This window comes from Phyllostomus hastatus, unplaced genomic scaffold (genome assembly GCF_019186645.2).
Source record: "Phyllostomus hastatus isolate PE091 unplaced genomic scaffold, TTU_PhHast_1.1 phas_contig_524, whole genome shotgun sequence".
Taxonomy (NCBI): domain Eukaryota; kingdom Metazoa; phylum Chordata; class Mammalia; order Chiroptera; family Phyllostomidae; genus Phyllostomus; species Phyllostomus hastatus.
In genome coordinates, this window is record NW_025333900.1 from 15,446,140 (window position 1) to 15,456,623 (window position 10,484).

Sequence of the window (10,484 nt, forward strand, 5' to 3'; positions counted from 1 at the left end):
CTTGTTCACAGCACCTAGAACAATGCCTGGCATATAGTAGGAGCTAAATAAGTATTTATTGAGTGAATAAAATAGAAGCTGCCTGGTTGAGTTAATGAGATCTTCACAGAGGAGGTATCTTCTAGTCAGGACTTAAATAACAAGCTGAAGTCTGCCAGGTTGGCTTGTTCAGAAAGTGAGCAAACAACATGCATTCAGGAAATTGGGGGGCAAGGAGGACAAGAGTGGGGAGGGAGGTAATGTTGGGAGAGCAAGTCAGAGGGGCAGGTTGGGAGCAGAGAATGATGACATTTTTATACCATGCTAAGGAGCTTAGATTTTATCCTTTGTGTAACTGGAGCCCCTTATTAATTTTGAGCAGTGAACCCTTGTATACTAGTTTCTGTTGTTGCCATAACAAATCACCACAACTTAAAATGATACCCACTGGTTAGAGGTCCAATGTAGGTTTCATCAGACTGAAATAAAGCTTCCAGGAGGCTCTATTTCTTCCTGGAGGTTCTGGGGAAGAATCTCCTCCCCAAATCATTCATACTGTAGGCAGGATCCTGTCCTTTATAGTTACAGGACAAAGGTCTCCATTTCCTTCTTGCAGTCATGGGGCGGTGCGTGTTGGGGGGGGTGGAGAGCAGGTACTGTCCTTACCTCCTAGAGGCCCCTCTGGTCTTGTTCACAGGCCCCTACGTCTCAGAGCCACTAGCAGCACATCAAATCCCTTTCTTACTAGATGTGTTTCTGCTTCCTCTTCCACTGTTACCTCTCTTATTCCAGCTGGAGAAAGTTCTCTACTTTTAAGGGATTCCATGTGATTAGGGTGGGTCCGCAGGAGTATTCCAGGGCAATCCTTTTATCTTAAGGTTTAAGGTTTAAAATCTTAATTACTTTGCTATGTTATGTAACATTCAGAGTTTCCAAGGATTAGGGCACTTTTCAGGGTGAGCGGGTCACTCTTCCTTCCACATTTTCTTACTAGATTACCCAGCAGGCTGTGTGAGGTAAACTAATTAGAATAGAAAGGGTTAAAACTAGTAATCGAGTGGCTATTCCAGGTCAATGATGATGAAGGACTGAAAAAAATTAAGAAGAGCTGGAACTAGAATATTTAACAGATTTTTATCTTCAGGCTTTGGAAACTGATTAGCTGTAGGACTGTGGCCAGAAGGATTCAGATATGGCTGTCAAGTAGGGCCATTTGGTGGGATAGTATAAAAGAGCAGGCTGGAGGGGAAGCTGATAGATTTCCTGGGTATTTTAGATACTCCTGCACTTCATTTGCCCCGGGTCATTTATGATGAGCAAATTACTCAAATGGTTATGCTGATAACTTTCAACATATACCCTTTATAGGGATTCTTAACATATTAAAGATTATTTAAAAATAAAATTAACAGTATTTACTCACTTCTTTCGAAATTTAACAAACATTGGATGTGCTAACAGCCTTGGTGGGGTTTTTGTTTGTTTGTTTTTGCATAAAGTTTATAAAATAATTTTTTCTAGATATTTGTAAATGGTGCTGTATAATGTTCTTTTTCTGTCCTTTATTTAAGAAGACAAATGATTACAGTACCACAGAAATTACTGAAGAGCACTGTAGGTGTATAAGAGGAAAAGGCACAGTCCTTCCTAGCCTTGATCTTTGGTGTGGTCTTTGAGGGGCATTACAGGTTTGCATTACACGGCAGATGATTAATCAGAAACATAATTAAAGCTGGTCACTGTATTTCAAGAGAAAAGCAAGACAAATCCAGAAAAAGTGCTTGATGTAAAAGTGACACTGGTGTAGAAAAAATCAGGACACATAATTTCTAGTACAGGTTTGTTTGTTTTTAAGAATAGTTATATTTTATTGAACAGTTACTCTTAACAAAACATCTCACTTAATTCTTATAATAAGCTGGAGAATTAGGGGTTTTACTGTTCTCATGTTCCAGAAGAGGAAAATAAGGAAGGCTACATAACTTGTTCTAAATCCCATTGCTAGTAAGTAGTAGAGGTAGAATTCAGACCCAGACTATCTGATAATAAACTTCATATTCTTTTCACAGAGCTCTAAGGCCTCACTCTTGGAAACCCAGGAAAAAAGGGGACTTTCCAAACTACTATTTATATGGCTTCACCTTGGGGACTTTCCTTGATCTACCTGACTATGCTGTTTACTTCTTGACACAGCTGTAATTTATTTGTGTAATGAATGTCTGTCTCCTCCCACTAGTCAATAAGTCCCATTGACTAGGTACTTCATGGGTTTATGTTTACCCTCGAATTCAAATTTGTAACTCAGGGCTCAGCACATAGTAGGTACTCAAAAATTATCTCTTCAGTAAATGTATGCATAGAAGGAAGGAAGGAAGGAAGGAAGGAAGGAAAGAAGGAAGGAAGGAAGGAAGGAAAGAAGGAAGGAAGGAAGGAAGTCATTTAACTTTGCTGGACCACCAGTCTGTCATCTGTAAAATGGAGCAATCAAGACAGATTAATTCACTCATTCAAAATATTTTTGTTGGCTTATGAAATGATCTGTAGTTTTCTTCACAGAGACAAAATACAGTGAAAAAGTATATCTGGTAGAAATGTTATATATGTTTATATCTATCTATCTATCTCCTTTATATATATATAACATTCTTTTTCACCTATAATTGTTAACTATTATTGGGCTATTAAGGAAACCCTTTAATGTTGAATAAATTACTAAATATGTAGAAATACCATATTTGAACCCTATAATATGTTCTACTATTAGTAGCATTATGGTAGTTGATTTTTAAAAATGTGTTTATTTATATTTGTGGGAATTTTATAGATTTATGGATGTAGTTGGGTTAGCTTTATATCTTTTTCTTTTTTTACTGCAAACTCTTTTTATATTTGCTCTGTAATTGATGCTGATAATATGAAGCATTGAATATAAGAGATATATAGTGTTTATATTTGTTGTGTCTCATTTATTTCTTATTCTACAGTTCTGTAATTGGAGCTACAGAGTGCTACATTTTATTTTCTCTAGGCTATTGCTTGCTCTTTTTCTTTAGTTTACTCTGACTTAGTGTCTTAGTGCAAATATATTTTGCTTCTTCAAATAGAAAAATTGTAAAGAAAAAATTTTCACTCTACATAAGGAAGGTTTGTTGTTGCTTCTGTTTCATTCATTTTACATCTAGTATTTTTAAATATATTAATAGATAATAATATTTTAAAAATCTTTCACTAGGTTTAAGTATTTACAATTTATTTATATTTGGATTGATATTTGAGTGACATTCTTTTATGTAATTAAATTTTCTGGTTTAGATAAGACTCATTTCAAGATAATTTATCAATCAAATGCAGCAAGAAAAGTCTTAAGACAAATAATGATCTTTAAAAACAACAATATTTTCACATATTCTTCATGTATTGAAAATGCTATTATAACAATTCTTTTGAGTTTTCTAGTGATTTTTCAATGACTGAAAACTATTCAGTACTTGAGTACTTCTATATGATTATATATTTATTATTAATGAAAATGGACAGATTAAAATGGTCCTTTCTTACAAGTATCTTAAACTAGTGGAAAAGAAGCATAACAGATAGTGATTTTGATTCATTGATTTCTGCAGCCCACTCACCACACTTCACTGAATCTCTTTTTTTCATAGTAAATGACAGGTATCAGCCATGTTCCAAACAGCTTAGGGTACTTTGCTGAGAGCAGCAGTCCCATCAACCAGTGATACTTATGTTTACCTGGAACCAATAACTATAGGAGAAATCCACTCTCATTTAAGAATATGAACTACACCATGTTTAAGAATTGGAAGACTAGCCCTGGCTGGTGTAGCTCAGTGGATTGAGTGAGGGCTGAGAATCAAACGATTGCCAGTTCAATTCCCAGTCAGGGCACATACCTAGGTTGCAGGCCAGGTCTCCAGTGAGGGCCATGTGAGAAGCAACTACACATTGCTCTTTCTCTCCCTTTTTTTCTCCCTCCCTTCCTGTCTCTCTAAGTAAATAAAATCTTAAAGAAAAAGAATTGGAAGACTAAAAATAGTTAATTCTCTCCAAACTGATATATAGCTTTCATGTAATCCTTAACAAAATCTCAGCAGCCTTTTTTTTTTTGTGGTAGTAATTAAAACTGATTTTAAAATTGGTGTGAAAATGCAAAGAACCCAGAATAGACAAAACATTTTTGAGAAAAGAAAAAAAGGAACATCTTGGAGAACTTTTACACCTTATTTCAGAACACACCATAAGGTAAATTAACAAAAGCAATATGGTTTTGGCATAAAGATAAACATATAGATCAATGAAACAAAAGAGGAAGTTCAGGAATAGATATAAGACATTAACTGATTTTTTTTTGACAAATGTGCCAAGCTAAATCAGCAGGAAAGGTTTTTTTCCCCAAAATGGCGGTTATATAATGGGACATGTTTATGCAAACAAAATAAAACCTTGGCTCCTACTTTACCATGCACAAAAATGAACTCAAATTATATATTAACTTTATAATATATGATACTCCTAAATGTAAGAGCTAAAACTATGGAAATTTTAGGAGAAAACATGGGAAAAATCTTTGGGACTTTAGGTAAGCAAAGATTTCTTAGGAATGACAAACAATAAAATTTTAAAACTGATAAATTTAACTTCATCAAAATTAAATATTTTTGTTTTTCTAAGAACACCATTTAAAAAATTAAAACACCAGCCACAGTCTGAGGAGAAATATTTACAAGACGTATTCCATAGAGGAGTTGTATCCAGAATATAAAAAGAAATCCTACAACCTTACAATAAAGACAAACAATCCAATAAAAGACATGGGCAAAAGATTTGTTTAGTAACTTCACTCAAGAAGATCTACAGATGGCAATAAGCACATGAAAAGATGCCCAGCATCACTAGTCATTAGGTAAGTGCAAATTAAAATCACAATGGGATACTACTACATACCCATAAGAATGGCTAAAATCTAAGAGTGATAATTTCATGGGTTTGAAAAACCTGGAACCCTCACCCATTGTCACAGCCACTTTGGAACAATTTAGCAGTTTCTTCAGAAGTTACTAAATACACCGGGAAACCTACTGTTAGGTATCTACCCAAAAGATGTGAAAACATATGTCCTCACAAAACTTTTTTCACAGTACCATTATTAATAATAAGCATATATATCCACACAATGGATAAAATAAAAAATCAGCATTAAAAGAAACAAACTATGTTTATATATCTTACAACATAGCTGAATCTCACAAATACCATGTTATATAAAAGAAGCCACATATATTGTATGATACCACTCTAAGGAAAATTTAAAGAGTGCAAAACTATAAAAAGCAGATTGTAATTTTCTGGGGCTGAAAGTGAAAGAGGAGGTTCATGTAAATAGGCACAACATTAACCGTTTAGAGCTAGAAAATTGTTCTAAAACTTAATTATACAGATGTTTGCAAAATTATATAAATTTACTAAAACCCATTGAGTTGTGTACTTAAAGTGGTAAATTTCATGGTAGGCAAGTTTTAACTCCATAAAGCTATTAAAAAAATAAAGGACACAGCTAAAAGAAGTAACTGTGAGAAAATATTTATAATATACAATCAACAAAGGATTAATATCCATAAAATATATAAACTTCTTTAAAACAATATCAAATAAAATAACTAGAATACTTAGAAATTAGATAGATCTAAGGGGGAAAATATTCTCATACTGCTATGAATATTTTATCACATTTCTTTCCAGTTTTATTTTAGTGCATACTTGAACATATTGAAATTATAATTTTGCATGCCAGATATATTTTGGGGAATCTGAAGATTTATTAGAATTATTTGGAATTGTGCTGATAAGTGCAGCTAAGGATTCAGTAGTGACCAAGAAATGACAGCTTTTCAAAGTCTCTGTCCAGAAGGGAAGCTAGGCATTATACAAATAATTATAAATAATTAAATTATGCCCTAGCTGGTGTGGCTCATTGGATTGAGTACCAACCTGTGAACCAAAGGTCGCCAGTTCAATCCAGTCAGGGCACATGCCTGGGTTGAAGGCCAGGTCTGCAACAAGGGGCACATGAGAGGCAACCACACATTGATGTTTCTCTGCCTCTCTTTCTCCCTCCCTTCCCCTCTCTAACATAAATAAATAAAATCCTTTTTTTTAAAGATTTTATTTATTTATTTATAGAGAAGGAAAGAAAAGGAGAAAGAGAGGGAGAGAAATATCAATGTGTGGTTGCCCCTCACATGTCCCCAACTGGGGACCTGGCCCGCAACCCAGGCATGTGCCCTGACTGGGAATCGAACCGGCAACCCCTTTGGTTTGCAGGCCCACGCTCAATCCACTGACTACACCAGCCAGGACAATAAATAAAATCTTTAAAAAAGTAATTAAATTATTATGAGCTTTGAGACTAAATTTGAAGCTTGTGTTCATTAGTCAATGTCCAATGTATACACATATGTAAGCCCACCCTTGGCCTTATATCTTCTATATAAGCATCATCCCCATAAGATTCTATATTTCTTTGCCCCCTACCCCCACTCCCCCATTCAGTCCTTTTCCCAATGCCCACCTTCTAAACTCTTCTTCATTAACATCTGGAACTGCTCCAATATCAGGTGGCCTACATTCCCAGATTTATCCTCCTCAAACTGGCTATTTAATATTGTAGTTTACTGATGCTCAGGCCTAGCCTCCTTCCCTTCTCTATAATCTCTCCCCGAGGTGAACTCTTCAATGCCCATGATAGTGATGTATGTGATGACAACTCTTAACTTTCTATGTCCAATCCAGGCTGTACCCTTGAACTCCAGACCTGTATTACATTTCCCTACCACATCTGAAAGTTATCTCAAACTCAACAGGTCCCAAATTTTGAGTTTGTGAGTTCTAACTGCCCCATCTGAAAAAAAGGAGGAAGGAAGGAAAGAAGGAAGGAAGGAAGGAAGGAAGGAAGGAAGGAAGGAAGGAAGGAAGGAAGGAAGGAGGGAAGGAGGAAGGGAGGAAGGAAGGAAGGAAGGAGGGAAGGAGGGAGGGAGGGAGGGAGGGAGGGAGGGAGGGAGGGAGGGAGGGAGGGAGGGAAAGAAGGAAAAAGAATTAAAAAAAATATCAACATGTCCTGGCTGAGTAGCTCAGTTGGTTAGAATGTTATTCTGATATGCCAAGGTTGCAGGTTCAATCTCTGGTCAGGGCACATACAAGTACCAAACAGTGAATGTATAAATAAGTGGAACAACAAATCAATGTTTCTCTCTTCCCCCATCTCCACCTTTCTTTTTCTAAAAATCAATCAATCAGCCCTGGCTGGTGTGGCTCAGTGGATTGACTGCCAGCCTGAGAACCAAAGGGTTGCCAGTTCAATTCCCAGTCAGGGCACATGCCTGGTTTGTGGGCCAGGTCAGGACCCCAGTGAGGGGTGTGCAAAAGACAACCACACATTGGTGCTTCTCTCCCTCTCTTTCTCCTTCCCTTCCCCTCTCTCTAAAAATAAAATATAAAATATATAATATAAAAAATAATGAAAATCAATCAATCAAAGAATGGCAGCATAATCTATGCATTGGTATAAGCAAATGCATAGAAGTCATCATGACTCATTGTCTCCTCCCTACCCCAAACTCCATCTGAGACCTGAATAAATAAGTAAGATTAAGAGTCAGGAAGATAGAGATCATTGTGTCAACTTTACTACTGATGAAGGTCAGGTTGAAGAATATAACTTATGTATGAAGCAAAAATGAATCATGACCCCAGCTTTAGAAAGATTTACCTACCATGTCCCTGGTAACACCAGGCTACTGCAGACTTCTCAAAAAACTTGAGCCCTGTGCAGACCAAGAATACATGCTTCTTGCAGGCAGTCAGTCGTAAAGAGAAAGCAGGAGGGGCTGAGCCTTGCAAACCCAGTTACTCTCCCATACTTCTCAATTACATGGAAGGAGTGTGAGATGAGACAAGAAGCCAGGAATCTTTAAGGAAAATTCTCTTTATCGAAATCAGAGGATTAGGAATGCATCCCTTTCCCAATGCAATGCAATACCAAAGCTTATTGATTTCATGTCCAAAACATCCTAGACAAATTACCTCCTCTTCTTCTATTACCACCTCCCTGATCAAAGCTAACATCATCTCTCACCTAGACCTCTGCAATAGCCTTCTCACCATTTTAACTATTGGAAACATCCATTCTCACTTATTTGGTCTCTGTTCTCCATGCATCATTCACAGTGATATTTTCCCAATGCAGATCTGCTTTTCCCCTTATCGATGGCTCTTAGCATAAAGACCTAAATCCTTTGTAGAGCCCCCAACCCCTTTCGAAGTCTGGCCCCATTTCCTGCTGCGGACCTTATAGGTGTCCCCTTGCTCTTTGTTCTCCAGCTACACTGGCCTTCTTCCTGTTCTTGAATGCACCTAAATCCCTCCTGTCACACGGCCTATGTATGATATGCTGTCCCTCTGCAGGCAACTACTACCTCCTTTCAACTCATGGTTAACTCCTATTCAACCTTCAGCTCTAGATCAATCAGCATTTCCTCGGGGACACTTTTCTGTCACACCAAATATTTTCAAAGCATCATGTACTTCTATTTCATAGCACTTTTCACAGTTACAATTTTACATTTATATGTGATTATTTGAAAATTTCTGTCTCTCTCAAAAGACTCTGCTTTGTAAGAAAAGTACTGTCTCTTTTTCCTCACTAAGATATATTCCTAGTTTCAGATATAGTACCTAGCCCACAATGGGTTCTTCATAAACATCTGTAATAGTGGAACACCTGTGTAAGAGGGGAAGTTAGACCCAGAGTGAGGCATTGTGAAGGTTTCAACGAGGAAGCAACCTTTAAATGAGGCCTGAAGGATGACTAAAACTAGTTAGATTAAAAGGAGAACAAAGCATTTTTAGCAAGGGAACAACTTGTGGGAAAACTTATAAGGCAAGCAATAGACTGGGTATTGTGTCCCAGGAAACAAAAGTTTCAGGAAGACTGGAGCTAGGAGAGTAATAAGAAGACAGCTTGGTAAAGAGTTTGAGATTTATCCTAAGGACAATGGGAAGCCTTTGAGGGGTTTGAAATAAAGTACTGACATGGATAGATTTGCACTTTCTGGCTTCTGTGTGGAGGCTGGAAAGGGTGGGAGTGAAGCAGACTAAATGTGGAGAGACAATATGGAATCTACGTGGACTAAGGTGGTGGCAATGAGGATAGTGAAACAAATAGACTGGAGACATCCATATCCAAGAGGCAGAAGGAACAGATTTGATGACTGATTAAATGAAGGGACTGAGGGGAGGGTGGAGTCGGAAGGGACTGAATGGCTTTTTACTTGGACAGCACTTGAGGGGATGGTGGGGCACTTACTGAGACAGGGAACACTGGAGAGAACTTTGGAAAGGAGCTAAGTTAGTTTGGGGCATTCTAATTTTGAAGTGTCCTTAAAACAACCAAGACAAGATTTTCAATAAATAATTGGAAATAAGAATTCATAAGGATTTGACATGAATATAAAAATGTGGGAGTTATTTAGATGGTAATCGAAATCCCTAAGAAATTATTGGTAATGGATGAAATACCTAAGGAGAATGTGAGGAGTTAGAAAAACATCTCAGACAATCTTGAGGAACTCTAACATATAATGATTGGTAAAGGAGAAATATCCCACAAAGGAAACTGAGACGGACCTACTAGAGAAATTGGGAATAAAACAGGAGAGCATAGTACCACAGAAGTCAAAGGAACATGATGTTTTTAGGAAGAAGTAACCTCTTATATTGTCAGTTGAGTCTCTACCACCTACACCTCAATTTCTAGGATAAAATGGATCTGAAACATTTTTCATTTACTGAGCCTTTCTTGTTCCATCTTATGGAATATCCTCACTTCCTTTCTCTGCTTTGAGAAGGAGGGGAAACGTTTTACTACTCTATTACTGTTTTTTAGGGCACCTTTTTATGTTTTACTACAGCCAGTTGCTTTCCTGACTATCGTCCATGTTACATCATGACAAGCACAATACCTGACATGTAGTGGGAGTTTGATGAATGTTAGTTGGCCAAATGAGTGAATCAATTGATATAAATAAGATTATCTACCATGTATTGAATATTTCCTATTTCTGGGAAACTGTGATAGTGCTTGACTTATAATAACTTTTTAAAGCTTTATTAAAACCCCATAAAGGGGCATGGTTATCTTCATCTTATAGATGAGGAAACTGAGGCTAAGAGAGAGAAGTCAGTTCTCCAAAGTTAGTAAGTTGCAGAGTTGTTATTCACAAACAAGTCTGCCTGATTCCAAAGTCCATGCTTTTAAACACTACTTCTCCCAAAAGAAGTAAACATTCACATTTTCCAGACATCTGTGGAAGAGACATTTTTAAACTGGCAGCTTTCCCAATTCATCTCAAATCATAGCACATAAGCAACAGCCTGCTCATGTTCCAAGAATGCTTTACTCTGGGTCTCACTGAACCCCCACTGAGCTGCCC